This window comes from Pleurodeles waltl, chromosome 2_2, assembly GCF_031143425.1.
Source record: "Pleurodeles waltl isolate 20211129_DDA chromosome 2_2, aPleWal1.hap1.20221129, whole genome shotgun sequence".
NCBI classification, from domain to species: domain Eukaryota; kingdom Metazoa; phylum Chordata; class Amphibia; order Caudata; family Salamandridae; genus Pleurodeles; species Pleurodeles waltl.
The window spans coordinates 855097215-855110446 of NC_090439.1; the positions used below are offsets into that span (position 1 = coordinate 855097215).

At 43.4% G+C, this 13232-nt stretch overlaps 1 protein-coding gene across 1 annotated transcript in view; it reads left to right on the forward strand.

Moving 5' to 3' along the window:
• The first annotated feature begins 8253 nt into the window (after window positions 1-8253).
• The window catches only part of PLEKHF2 (pleckstrin homology and FYVE domain containing 2), a 50010-nt gene continuing 45031 nt past the window's right edge, over window positions 8254-13232 (forward strand). The window contains exon 1 of the mRNA XM_069220506.1: window positions 8254-8389. The gene's annotated coding sequence lies outside the window, so the exon portion shown is untranslated. The remainder of the gene's footprint in view (window positions 8390-13232) is intronic.

Sequence of the window (13232 nt, forward strand, 5' to 3'; positions counted from 1 at the left end):
ACTTTTTCCCATAGACACATCTGGCCCTTAGTCCCCTATCCTGAAGTAAAAGCAAAATAATACAAGCAGGAAGAGGGAGTTCTTCTGAGCCACTGGGAGGGGGTCCCAAAAACAAAATAAAAATTTGCAAAAAAAATGCAGCAATCCCACGGGACTCCCGCAGGATAAAAAAAAAAGAAATAGCAGCCAGGCCACACTCACAAATTATAAGTCCTGGGGAGCCCACCCCCAGGGCTGTATTCAATAAGGTGAGGAGAGCTGAGTGCCCCCTCTCCCGAGTCATTAAAGGCATCTCCCCTTTAATTAAAAAATGTCCCTGAGGGATAGATTCCACAGGCACTAATAAGGCTCAGGATGGGGTTGGGGGGGTTCATGCGGCGCCCCCCTCCCCTTTCATAAAAAATCCCTGGTGTATGGGTTCACCAGGGCCTAATAAGGCTCAGGGAGGGGGGCCAGCAGCCCCCCTACCCTTTGATAAAAACAAAAGGCTCTGGGAGATGGAGTTGCCCAGGGCCTAAAAATGAGACTTTGGGAGGGGGGATGCGTGGCCCACTCCCCTTTGACAAAAAAAGGCTCCTCCCCTTTTTAGTAAGTCTTGGCCCTGGTGGTAGGCTTCCTGGGGCCTTTAATCGCTTAGGGAGGCCTCCCCTTTAAAAAAGGCCCTTGGGTATTGAGCCTAATGAGGCTTGGGCAGGGGAGCCATGCGGTCCCACCTTTCCTTAAAAAAAAAATCACAGCCCTGGGGATGGAGTCCCAGGGCCCTATAAAGACTTGGGGAGAAGGGTTGCATGGACCCTTCCTTGAAAAAAAAAAAAAATTAAACTGCCTGTGGGCCTAATAAGGCTGGGGGGGGGGGCTCTCGGCCCCCCTCCCTTTAAAAAAAACATAAGGCCCTGGAAGATGGGGTCCTCAAGGCCTAATAAGGGTCACGAAGGGGGCCATATGGCCCCCTTGTTCCAAAGCTAAGGCCCATGTGGATGGGGTCCCCAGGGCCTAATAAGGCTTCGGGAGGTGGCCAACTTGGCCCGCCCACCCCTTTAAAAAAAAGACCTGGGGATGGGGTCCCCAGGGCCTAAGAAGACTAAGGGAGGGGGGCCACGTGGCCTCCCTCTCCTTTTTAATAACATAATGCCCTGTGGCCGACCTCCTGGGGGGCTGGCTTTACATATGGTATTAAAATATTACTTTACGTTAAAAAAAAACTAGAAATTCACAGAAGAAAACAAAGGTTAAAGTAAAGTTATGGTTAGATGTGATAAAAAGATCTGTTTTTGTTTTTTTAAAACACCTTATAAATTCACTGAAAAAAACAAAGGTTAAACTAACGTTATAGTTAGGTGAATATGTCAGTGACAACATTAACGTTTTGAACTAACCAAACACAGAGCTAACTATAACGCCCCCCCATGACTGCTTATGACTCTACCTATTACGTCAATCATGACATGTTCTATGACATCATTTATGGCATCACTCATGGCATCTCATATGCCATTATATTCCAACTCAGCCACATTTGCTGTTGATATTATTGATCTGGTCACCCTTTACCTATAGGCGTCTTCCCTATAGCTCCATTTCCTCTTCCTCTCTTCATTGTCAATCTGTGCTAGCTCCCCCTCATGCTGGGATTAGACTGCTGGGGAATGGAACATTGAGTGTGGGGAAGTGGGAGGCAAGAAAGTTAACAGCAGTATCTAATGGTTGTGAAGTCAAGAAGGATCAAATTAGTTTACCTCTACCTGTGTGTAGTGCCTAAGGCACCTGAATCTGCATGTTGTGGTAAACAGCATATGGTTTTGTCTTGCTAAATTCCAGTAGGTTTGATCTGCTTAATTTTAACGATGGGTCAGTTGTTTACCACAAAACCACCCAATTTAGAATTCCGACCCCTGCACAAACAGGGCTTTTAGCAGGGGTTGCAAAAACAGAGACCAATTCAGAATTAGGGATACAGTAGAAGATGCGGAAGAGTACAAGCTGAGTGGCTCCTGCCAGCGGTAGGCTTCTGGCCTAAGTTCTGGTCATATCATCACAAGGCTCTTCTGCTTCCTTAGCTCTGGAAGATGTTTCACTGGGAAGGACAGGCAGAGTCATCTACTGCAGTGTTGGGAACCTGTTAACTGACCAAATGGGAGGGTGTGCTGCAGGCAAACAACCCTGTGCCAGAGCTATTGGTGACTCTATCAGGTAGGCAGACGTCACCAATAAACTGCTGCTCAGCTCACTGGCATATGAAGCATGGGAGTAAGAGGAGATTTATCCCCAGTTTCTATAATGGCAACTGAAGATAAACAGTCACAGACAGAACATCTTTTTCTGAAGCCATGCTGCACATCACCTGTCTCCTTGAAGTGCTGTAATCAGAGAAGCAAACGCTTTGTGGGCTGCAAAATCTCTGCCCTGGCAATTATATAATTGTGGTCACTGACGAGGCTAAAATGACTCTGTTTGTTAGGCCTAGTGGGCAAGCTCAAGGGAAGGCAAGAGATGCTCTTTTCAGTTAATATTACTGCTGGCTCGGCTGACTTGGGAAAAAGAACGATTTTAGAAGAGGCTCCACATCTCAATGATTGCAATTAGATAATTAGCAAAAACAAAGCGAACTCAGAGCCCCTACTGAGTTTGTTATTTACGCTACAGCTCTTGAAGGAGACGCTTACGAAGAGCAGCATAATTTTGGACAGGCATGTTCTGCTGCTATGTTTGATCTTCATTGTCTGTGCAGATAATCAAAACAGAAAGTCGCACACCTAAATCTTATGACGACTTATAAATATGCATGTGTATTGTGTCACTTTGATTTGAAGTTTGGTAATTGTATTTGTGGAAATACTAATATTATTTGAAAAACTAAACATAAAGCACTGCCATTTGGAGCTAAATATAAGTGACCAGGCTGAACTGCACAGTGTGCCCAAACTGCGTGATCAGTGGGCCATTGGTTTACTTCACTATGTATAATTTCCTTAACCATCCAGTTTGAGCGTACACAGAAGTAACACTATACAGGATCTGTGCGCTACAAATTACTCAATTGTAGAAAGTGGAAATGTCCTAAGGGCAAGGGTGTTTTCTTGAGTGTTGTAAGTTTAAAAATACATTACCTTTCAATAAATACCCCTCAATTCAGTGGCATAACTGTACCTAACTTTGACACTGTGAAATGACGAAAAAATAAAAAAAATCATTTCTACGTCTTACAACTAAGCCAGATTCCTGTCTAGAGTCTTGTAAAGGCTGTGTGTGCCCCCCCCCACCCCGAGAAACACAGTGTCCCCTACATCAGTGGTTCTTAATCTGTGGTCCAGGAACCCCCTTTGGGTCTGCGAAGCCTACTCAGGGGTCTGTGACTGCTTAGAAAATTAAATAATATGAACAGATTAATAAAATGTATATAAACAATAAATCAAACCGTAAATTTGAAAATGTTTGAACATTTTGTAAATGTGAAAAATTTTGAAACCGGAGGTAAAAAATTAAATTAGTATCCTCAGACTGATTTGTGGGAGAAGAGCAATTATATCAAACAAAATATAGTATGGACAATGGGTGGCCTCATTTCAATTTAGAAAAACACCACCCTTACCGTTAAAATGTATATTGTTTGTAAATTAAACTGAATACTTCATAATTTTTTGGGATAAATACTTATTTCGGTATTTTTTATACATTGTTCTGGGGTTCAAATCATAGAAAATGTTGTAAGTCCATCCCGGTTTCCCGTAATGACTCACTGGGGGGAGGGTACCTGGATTCCAATACAGATTTAGTGGGAGTCCCCAGGTTCCAGTAATAATTAAGTGGGGTTCTACAAAAGCCAAAAGGTTTAGAACCACTGTCCTACACCCTACACCCTTTGGTCAGGTCACCCTCAGACGGCTCCCCCCTTGGAGTGGCACACACTAGCTTCTAGAGGTGAACGTTTGAGCCAAGCTCAAGCCAGAAGCTGGCTCTGCTCAAGAAACTGTTGGAACCGCCAAGCATGTAACAAGCTAAGCTTTCATGTGGCTTTTGCCTCCCTTCCTTTACCATGGATGATGTGTGAAGGCCATAGCTGCTCAATGTGGAACTTGGGAACCAGGTTTGAGTCTGGGTGTCAGTTCAACATCTTGAGATTCTGGGCAAATACCTTAGGGCCTCATTGCGACCCTGGCAGTCTTTAGACCGCCAGAGTCGCAGTGGTGGTCCGACCGCCACCAGAGCGGTGGTCTGACCGCTTTGCCAGTGATCTGATCGCGGCCACATTACAACCATGGCAGTTGCGCCACAGTCAGACAGCCATCACCACCAGTTTTCCTCCACATGAGGGACTGGTGGTCCTAATCCTCCAGGGTAGTGCTGCCCTGGGGATAACAAACCCCTCTCCGCCAGCTTTTACATGGCGGTAGCCCTGCTATGTAAAGGCTGGCGGAGATGGGGTGCACAGGGCCCCTGCACTGCCCATGCACCTTGCATGGGCAGTGCAGGGGCCCCCACGGCCAGGCTCGTCCCACTTTTGACTGTCTGCATTAGTGAAAAGCACGGCGGGCACTGCTGCACCCTATGCGCTGCAACATTGCCACTGGCTCAAATATGAGCCGACGACCAAGCGTGGAACTCATAATAGGGCCCGTAGGGAGGCAGCAGCCCTGGCAGCCACCTGCCTGTCGGGACTTCAGCAGATGGTGCAAACCGTCTGCCGAAGTCGTAATGAGGCCCTTAATCTCCCAGTGCCTATAAACAATGGATATGACCTTGTATAATGTAATTGGTGCTCATGTATGGCACTCCAATTAGTACTTAATTTGAGCTGGTAGGGAACACAGCAATCATTTGTTAGGCTGGTGTAGACTACTGGCACTCATTTTTAGGTTGAGCGTTAGCGTACGACCTCTTGTACACTTTTAGTATACTTACTATGGGCTAAAGTGAATTATCTGCTTGTTTTTGTGTCATTTAAAAATCCTTCTTTGCTAGTGGTCAGTCATGCCTCTTTGTCTCGCCTTTTTTTCTTTGGGAGCAGGGACCAACTTTTGAATGATTACGCTTTGTCCTGTTTAAATCTTCTTTAGGGGACATTTTTTTTCTTCTTTTCATGTTTGTGTTCTGCTAAGCTTCAGGTTTCCTTTGCTTCAAACAAGGGTGTATACCAGGCTATCTTGGTCACATTTCCTGTTGGAGCCAAGTGTGCCTGTGTGTGGGCCACAGTGGTTGCATGCTTGTTTTTTATTTAATTACTCTTTTTAAGTTTCCGGTCTTTACGTGACTACAAGCTACCTTAGACAAGGGCATATTATATTTTTATAGGCAGGGGACATTAGGTGATGTTGAGCCGAGGCTGTGGCTTGAACCCGGGTCCTCAGTTCCAAAGTTGGCAGATCTAATCCTTGTGCAACATTCCCTGTTGGAGCGCATGAGGCATTCCAGCTCCTGTAATTGCTGCAGCGCGGCCTGACGCGCTTTACATTTACATATGGTGGCCTGTGGCTGCATACAAAAAAAAAGAAATGGCATCTACAACGTTGAGAACTCTTTGAAAAAAGTGACACCGATTGCATTACAAATGATTGCATTGAAGTAGTGTTCCTTCCCATGCATACCTTAGGGGCGTGTGTCAGATTAGTCCCATCTCTTTGTCTGTACCTCCCTAGAGCTGGGAGGGGACGGTGGAACGCTCCAATACTGATTTTGCTGAGGGATGAAACCTTTACTTTCCCACGACCCCCTTCCACCGCTGGGTAGATAGGCGGTGATGATGAAGTCAAACTGATACTGAACCGGACCTGTTTCGCTTTGTGGCGCTTAGAGCTAAGATGGCGGTTGCTCCCAGCATCCCTCTCCTTCTACTGATTTTTCTGATGCCCCTATGCCCTCCTCCCTCCTACCCCTCCTGCTGCTCCTGTGGGTCCAAACTCATCGACTGTAGTCAGAGCAAGCGCTAGACAAATATCCACAGGCACTACCACCCTGTAAGTAATTTACAGAGGGGTCACAATTTTGGTGGTTCTAAGTGGTATTGGGGGTCGTCTTGTTTTTTGTATACAGTTCGCATGTCGAATGGAGAGCAAATACAGATGTTGCATGGTAGCCATCTTTATGCCCTTCAGGATTGCTGTGCCATAAAAGCTAGAAGGTAGGCCTTGGAGAAAGGAGGCCATGCAGGAAACGTTTTGAGTTTTATTATGGTTTTTTAAAAAAAGTAGGCACTTCCTTTGCACACGGGAAACCTAAAAAGAACTGGTATGGTCAATTTATAATCTAAACTTTTTCTGAGATCTCGCTCCGCAGGGAAGAGTTAAAGTTAAAGTGCCATATCAAAGCAATCTAAGCTGAGTCCCTCAGGACCTGTGTGATGGTACGCATTGGAAAAGTGAATGCTGATGTTGCGCCTACACCGCATCTCCAAAAGCAAGGAGTAGAATTATGTGTCCCAGTAATCCACTGGCATTATCCATCCACCTCCGAAGGGAAGACCATTAACCTGAGGGGAACTGATTATTTATTTGAGGTTTTGCTTAACTCACATCAAGTCGACGTCCGAGTGCTTCACGATGGAGTGAGGCTGTGATGAGAACCTGTCGAAAGAACACACATAAATATAAAAGGTAATAGCAGGGTACCGATACTGGTTTTCACAGGGAATGGGGTTACACACCACAGTAGCAAAGAATTGGCACATGTTCAAAATAAATATTCTCATACAAATACTGTAATGGTATAGTGTTGTAAGATAATATCGGACTACTTGAGAACTGGGCATGTCCAAATAGTGGAATGGTTGTAAGTTGTAATTTAGCGTCATGATAGGAGTTATTTTAGTCCTCTCTTGAACACTATCAATGATATTCTCAGTTCCTGTGTTGTGCTTCTGCCATTGAATACTTTTAGCGAAGTTGGTAACATGATCTGTTAACGAGCGTGTTTTCAAAAATAAAACAGAAGAAATTGACTCTTCTTACTTTTTGTTGGTTTAGTTCCTAAAGGGGTTTATTTGAGCGTGAGATCCATTTGTGTGATAGTTAATTTGTTGTTTATGAAGAGGAATTCATTTTTGACTGGATTAAGCTTTAGCATGTAGGGTGGTGAAAGTGGTATTATATTGGAATTAGAATGCAAAATGGCAACATTTACATTTTCTTGCTGCAGATAGAGGAAAAAGGTGAAAGAAGTGCTTTAGTGATGTCCGTGGAACTGGAATTATATGGCAGGAAAAGGCAAAATTATGAGGCAGGGTTGACCAATTTATGTGGGAAGAAAAGTCCAGTTATTAATTTAGAATGCCAATAGCTGTAACTCAAGGAAATGCGAGACCTATTGCATTGCAAATACTTGTTTGGGACTGGCACTTATTTTCCATCATCCAACATTTCCAAAGAGGAAGAGAGAAAACAAGAACAACAGAGAAAGAATGAGAAAATGAAAGACAGAAAAAAATTCACAAAGGGAGAAAGCAGAAACCTGAAAAAAAGAAAGAGATAAATGGGCACTTTCTAGAAGTCAGCTAAAGAGGCATGAGGTTGATTCCAGACTTTACAGCCTTAGTAATATTAATGCCGGTTGTGGGATTCTGAGCAAAGCTTTGGGCACCAGGACTTAATCTTCAACAAAATAAGCACCAATACCTTGGGGTCGAGCGCGCAAGGTATTTTAAAAACTACAAAAGAACGCATTGAGTTGAAAACAGAGCATTTGCATGAGGAAAGACAAATAGTTACCACCTATTTACTAGCTAATAAGAGAGTGAAACCAGAAAGTCTGGACAAATCGCAGCTTCCCTCGTAAATTGTTTGATCTTAAGCAAATATTTTATTTCACCTGAACTCTTCTTCTTCATTAACGCGTATGAAAGCACTTCCCCCCAAATAATGTAAGCTCAGACTACCAGTTGTACTTTTAATAAGTTCTTCTCATTGCTTTTCTATACTCCGCCCTATTCATGTGAAGCTTCGACAAACTAAATAAATGTTTTTTTCAACTTCTTAGAGACTTTAGCATACTTGACTCGTTGTATGATTTACATAACACACATCTTCATGGCTGGCCTCGTGCACGGGCGCTACCACCTGAGTCTGAATCTTGGCTCAGACTCCACTCTCCCTTGTACTTTGTTACTCCCCACTTTCACCAGCTTCACACGGACGCGATTTGCGGTGCATGTATGGTCAGCGTCGCTCGGGCGACAGAGCAGCGGAGCCACGGTGCACGCCCGAAAGAATTCAGAGCGAGGTCACGGGACGCGACGCGCTTCTGACGCATTGTACAGGCCGGGTGGCTCTCTTCGGCGGAAGTCTACTCGCTAACTCCGGTCCGCTCGCACCGCGGGGGTCTCCAGCTGCCTCGGGCCGGGCGCGCCCTGAGCGGGACGGTTCAGAGCCCGTCAGCGGACGGAGGGCTCGGCGCGCAGCGGGTGAGTTGGGTGCCAGTGCGCGGGGCTGTCAGGCGGGGAGGAATACAGAGTCGCTGGCGCCCGGGCAGCAGCAGTGAAGTTCGGGCGGCCACTGAGCACCGTCAGCCGGGCGGGGCACCGCGCTGGGGAGCTCAGCAGCGGAGCGGCTGTCACGGAGAGGGCGGCTCGGCGGGCCATGGATGCCTTCAATGTTTGCCCTGGCTGCCCCTAGCAGAAGACTTTCCTGAACTTCCCTTCGCGATTAACGCATGAAGGGGCGCCGGGTCTCTCGGCTGCAGCGGAAGCTCCCGTCCCGCAGAGGAATGCCTTCAGCAACCAAAGACCACAGTGGAGTTTGTTTACATCTTGGCTGTAACAGTAATTGTAATATGTATTGAGACAAACGAGGTTTAAAAAGGCAGTGTCTGGAGTGCAAGCGCTATTTCGAGCCGCTTTTCACTTGGAAATAGGAGGACTAACTTTTAAGAAATGTTTCTCAAATTCAGTATGGTACCTTCAGCTGTGTTGTACACTGCAGACGTATTTGTAACCAATCGCTCTCTATTAGAGGAACATTTAACGTTCAGGAGCCATGCCAGGATGAATACACCTGAATACACACACGTATCTGTGTTCTCAGTGTTGCGTTCCAATCCTTTATTGAAAAAAAATGGGAGCACACTTAAAATCTGAGAGGATTCTCCATCACAGGATGCATATGTTAATATTGTCGGTAGCAACCTGCTTGTTAAAGATTGGTGCGTTTCATAATGTTTGCTAGCATTAGATAGTCTGTCAGTTGTAGAGAAAAGATATTCTTCTAGTAACTTCCAAGTTCACTTTTTATTAGGAGCAAGCGGTACAACTTCTCATGTTCTCGTCTTTCCTGTCTCCAACCACCACTCCCCCCAGCTCGCATTCCAACCGCGAATCTCCCCACCTTGTTGCTACTATATATTTTTTCCTAAAATAAATATCAAAGTTAATAACATGCTATAAACTACTCAAATTACCAGCAACCTTATTTTTGTTACTAGGTAAATATTCTACATCATATACAAAATCTAACAATCACAATGTCAACCTAGCTATTCGTGGCGCAGCCCTATTTATGTTACTTGTTGTCAATACCTTTACTAAAGGTTTGTGGCCAGTGCGTAATTTGAACCTGGAACCCCATTCATACTGCCCGAACTTCTCCATACCGCATACAGCTGCCAACATTTCCTTTTCAATCACTGAAAATTTTTCTTCACACGGTTAACGAACGAGAAGCATGCGCTATAGTACATTCCTCAACCAAATTATTTAACTGTGTCAACACTTCACCTAAAACCTTTCCACTTGCATCTGTGGTCACAATACTATACGCACTGGTATCAAAACCCTGTAACGGCACAGCAGAACATATAGCAATTTTATTGTTCTCAAATTCCGTCTGAAGCTCCTCATTCCAAATAAACTCCTCTCTTATCTTCAGCAGTTGTCTCAACCCATGCGTTTTCATTGCGAAGTTCTGAACAAATTTGGAATAAAATTCCGCCAGACCCAGAAACAATCCAAGTTCTTCCTTCAATGTAGGAGCTGGGGCATTTTTCACGGTTCAATTATTTTGTTCCTCGGAGAAATGCCATCCTTCTCCACTTCATGTCCCAGATACGTTACTGAATTTACTGCAATTTTGCATTTCTTCAATTTAACTGTCAATCCATTGTCATTGTTCTCAATACTTCCTCTAACTTGTTGTAATGTTCCACTTTATCTCTTCCCATTATTAAGCTGTCATCTTGGAAGTATGTTACTCCATTAATCCTCTTAAACAGTTTGTGCATTACCCGTTGGAACACAGCCGCTGCTGACACCAACCCAGACGGCATGCGCACACACCTATAACAACCAAAAGATGTGATACATGAGGTTAGGCTTTTACATTCAGGATGTAATTCTACCTGATGGGAAGCTGAAGTTAAGTCTGTGGTAGAAAACAACTTCACACCCTTGGTTTGTGCCAAAAGTTCATCAATCTTTATAAGCGGATGTTTCTCCACTACAATATTCTTGTTTAAGTCTCTCAAATCGATACATAGCCTTAACCGTCCATTAGGTTTCCTTGCTACAACCAGAGGTGTCAACCATTCCGCACTTTCCACTTGTTCTATAATACTTTTCTGTCACACCCTTGGTTTGTGCCAAAAGTTCATCAATCTTTATAAGCGGATGTTTCTCCACTACAATATTCTTGTTTAAGTCTCTCAAATCGATACATAGCCTTAACCGTCCATTAGGTTTCCTTGCTACAACCAGAGGTGTCAACCATTCCGCACTTTCCACTTGTTCTATAATACTTTTCTGTTCCAGTTTATCTAATTCCTCCATTACTTCTCTTTTTATCCCCAAAGGTATATTCCTTACTTTGTGACATATTGGTAGAGCTCCTTTCTTTAGCACGATCTTATGTACATAGCCACATAATTTTCCTACCTTGCCAGAAAATACTTTAGGACATTTTTCCACCATTCCCTCTCGTACTGATATTGCTGGCTCATCCAAGGACAAAACTTGTTCTTTAATGTTGGGATCCAGAGTTATGCCTAAGTTTCCTTGGTCAGTCCATCCTAACACCGAAGGTCCCCTTTCAGCTACGTATAATTTCCCCCTGAAATTTCCCTTCTTGAAATTCGAATGTGACTATTTTACAACCCACCATTGGCATTTTTTCACCAGTGAATGTAACAGGATGAACATCCATAGTATTCAACTCTTCTCCTAAAATGTTTGCAAACTTTTCCTTCCATACTGATTGTTTTACAATAGTATATGGTGACCCAGAGTGAGTTATTATGTTAATGTGAACTCCATCAATTGTTATGTTACACATGGGTCTCTTCTTATTTTCCCCATACACATCTAGGACTGCATCATCTCCAATATTCAGTATACTTTTCCCCCATCTGTGACTCGTCTCCCTCTTCCAAATTCATCCCTCTCATCTTCCAAAATACAACGCACTGTCTCCTTACTGTCTCTTCCTTTCCTTCTTCTGCATACTTTAGCAAAATGGCCCATAATTCCACAATATAAACACTTGCTTCTCATCACCAGACAATTCTTACGTCTCGCAAAATGTCCCATGTTTCCACACGTAAAACATTCTTGATCCTTAATGGTCACCTTCTGTCCACTATTGCTTCCACTCCCTTTGAAGAACTTATCAGTAGATTTCTCATTTGTCTTATATTTATAAGCACTACTATTTGACAACTTGCAAACAGATTCTCCTCCATTTTCCGCCTTATGTGTAGCTTTCGCACATCTTTTTGAGAGCTCAGCTTTCTTTACTATGGCTACTATTTCTTTTGAGTGGGGCTTCCCCACAGACCCACAAATTGTCTTGTATGCTGTCGTTATTTGAATGCATAACTATTTGATCTCTAATCAAGCCTTCTGTAATGCTTCAAATTTACATGTTATCGCCAATTTTTTTAACGCAGATACATAGTCTTCAATTGATTCTCCCATATTTTGTTTCCTCTGAAAAAATATGTATCTGTCAACAGCCACACATACTGTACGTTGATAGTAAGTATCCAAATCTTCTAAGGTGTCCTTGAATGCAACACTGGTCTCTTCCGTTCTTTGTTTCTTCTCCATTTGGGTATATAAATGTAACCCTTCTGGTCCTAAACTATGTAACAATAGTTTTTTCTTCCTTTCAGAAGTAAATTCTTCTCCATATTCCTCTTCAGTTGCTGATAAATAGTTGCTAAAAAACTCTTTCCAATCTGCCCATTTCATTTTTGGTTCTCCTGGATGTGGAGGAAATGGTACAGGTGGTGGTAAGCTTAAATTCTGCATTGTTATTTAATATTATCCTTTTATTTTCCTTCTTTTCTGTTCTTAGTTACGTAGATATATTCACTTCAGCATGTAACAATCAGAACAATTACCGTACTTTCTCTACTAGATGGCGTGTATGTGTAATTCTTCCACAAAACAACATAGATTGTATGGCAAAAGATAGCAATCCCAGTGCGTCGTAGCTGCTTGATAACGCGTGCCTAGCAACAGCTAACATGCATGGCTACAACACTTGCATGCTTAGCAACCATTCACGCGCTACAATTCACGCTCACAATGAAATATTTAAACCGGTCTGTGGCTAAATCAGCTTGTAGGCTCGCCGCAAATCAAAGACCGATTGCTCCCGCGGTGACCTTCCTTTTTTTTTTTTCTCCTCCTCCTCGTTCCCAATGTGTATCCAATGATCTGTTTCAAATACAATAGCACTTGTGCATTCCTCTTGCTCTCCGCGAAAAGTGATTCCAGGTCCTTCTTTCAGCACTCGTCGCCAATTTGTAGAGAAAAGATACTCTTCAAGTAACTTCCAAGATCACTTTTTATTGAAAGCAAGCGGCACAACCTCTCATGTTCTCCTCTTCCTTGTCTCTAACCGCCACTCCCCCAGCTCGCATTCCAACCCTGAATCTCCCCACCTCATTGCTACGTTACTATCGAACCTGTAGCTTACATAACAGATATCATCATAGCTAAATACCACAACAGTAAACTTTGGCAATTGGTAATATGGGCCAACTCCCATTGCGCATCTTCTTCGTATATTTGCGAGCAAAGATTTTTTTTATCTTGTACGAAAAACACCTATTTTGGCCTGGTGGCAAATCATGCTCTGTTGTTTTTAATTTGATCTATTTGCATGTATTATGTCTGCAACTGTTTTTTTTTTTTTTTTCTCTTGAAGTTTTGTTTTAGTTAGTGTACTGAAGCTGCGGTTTGAACATGGACACTGTGTATTGATTTCTCAGGACCTTTTGTTTGTCTGCAAAATAAATGAGACTTTGAGTGT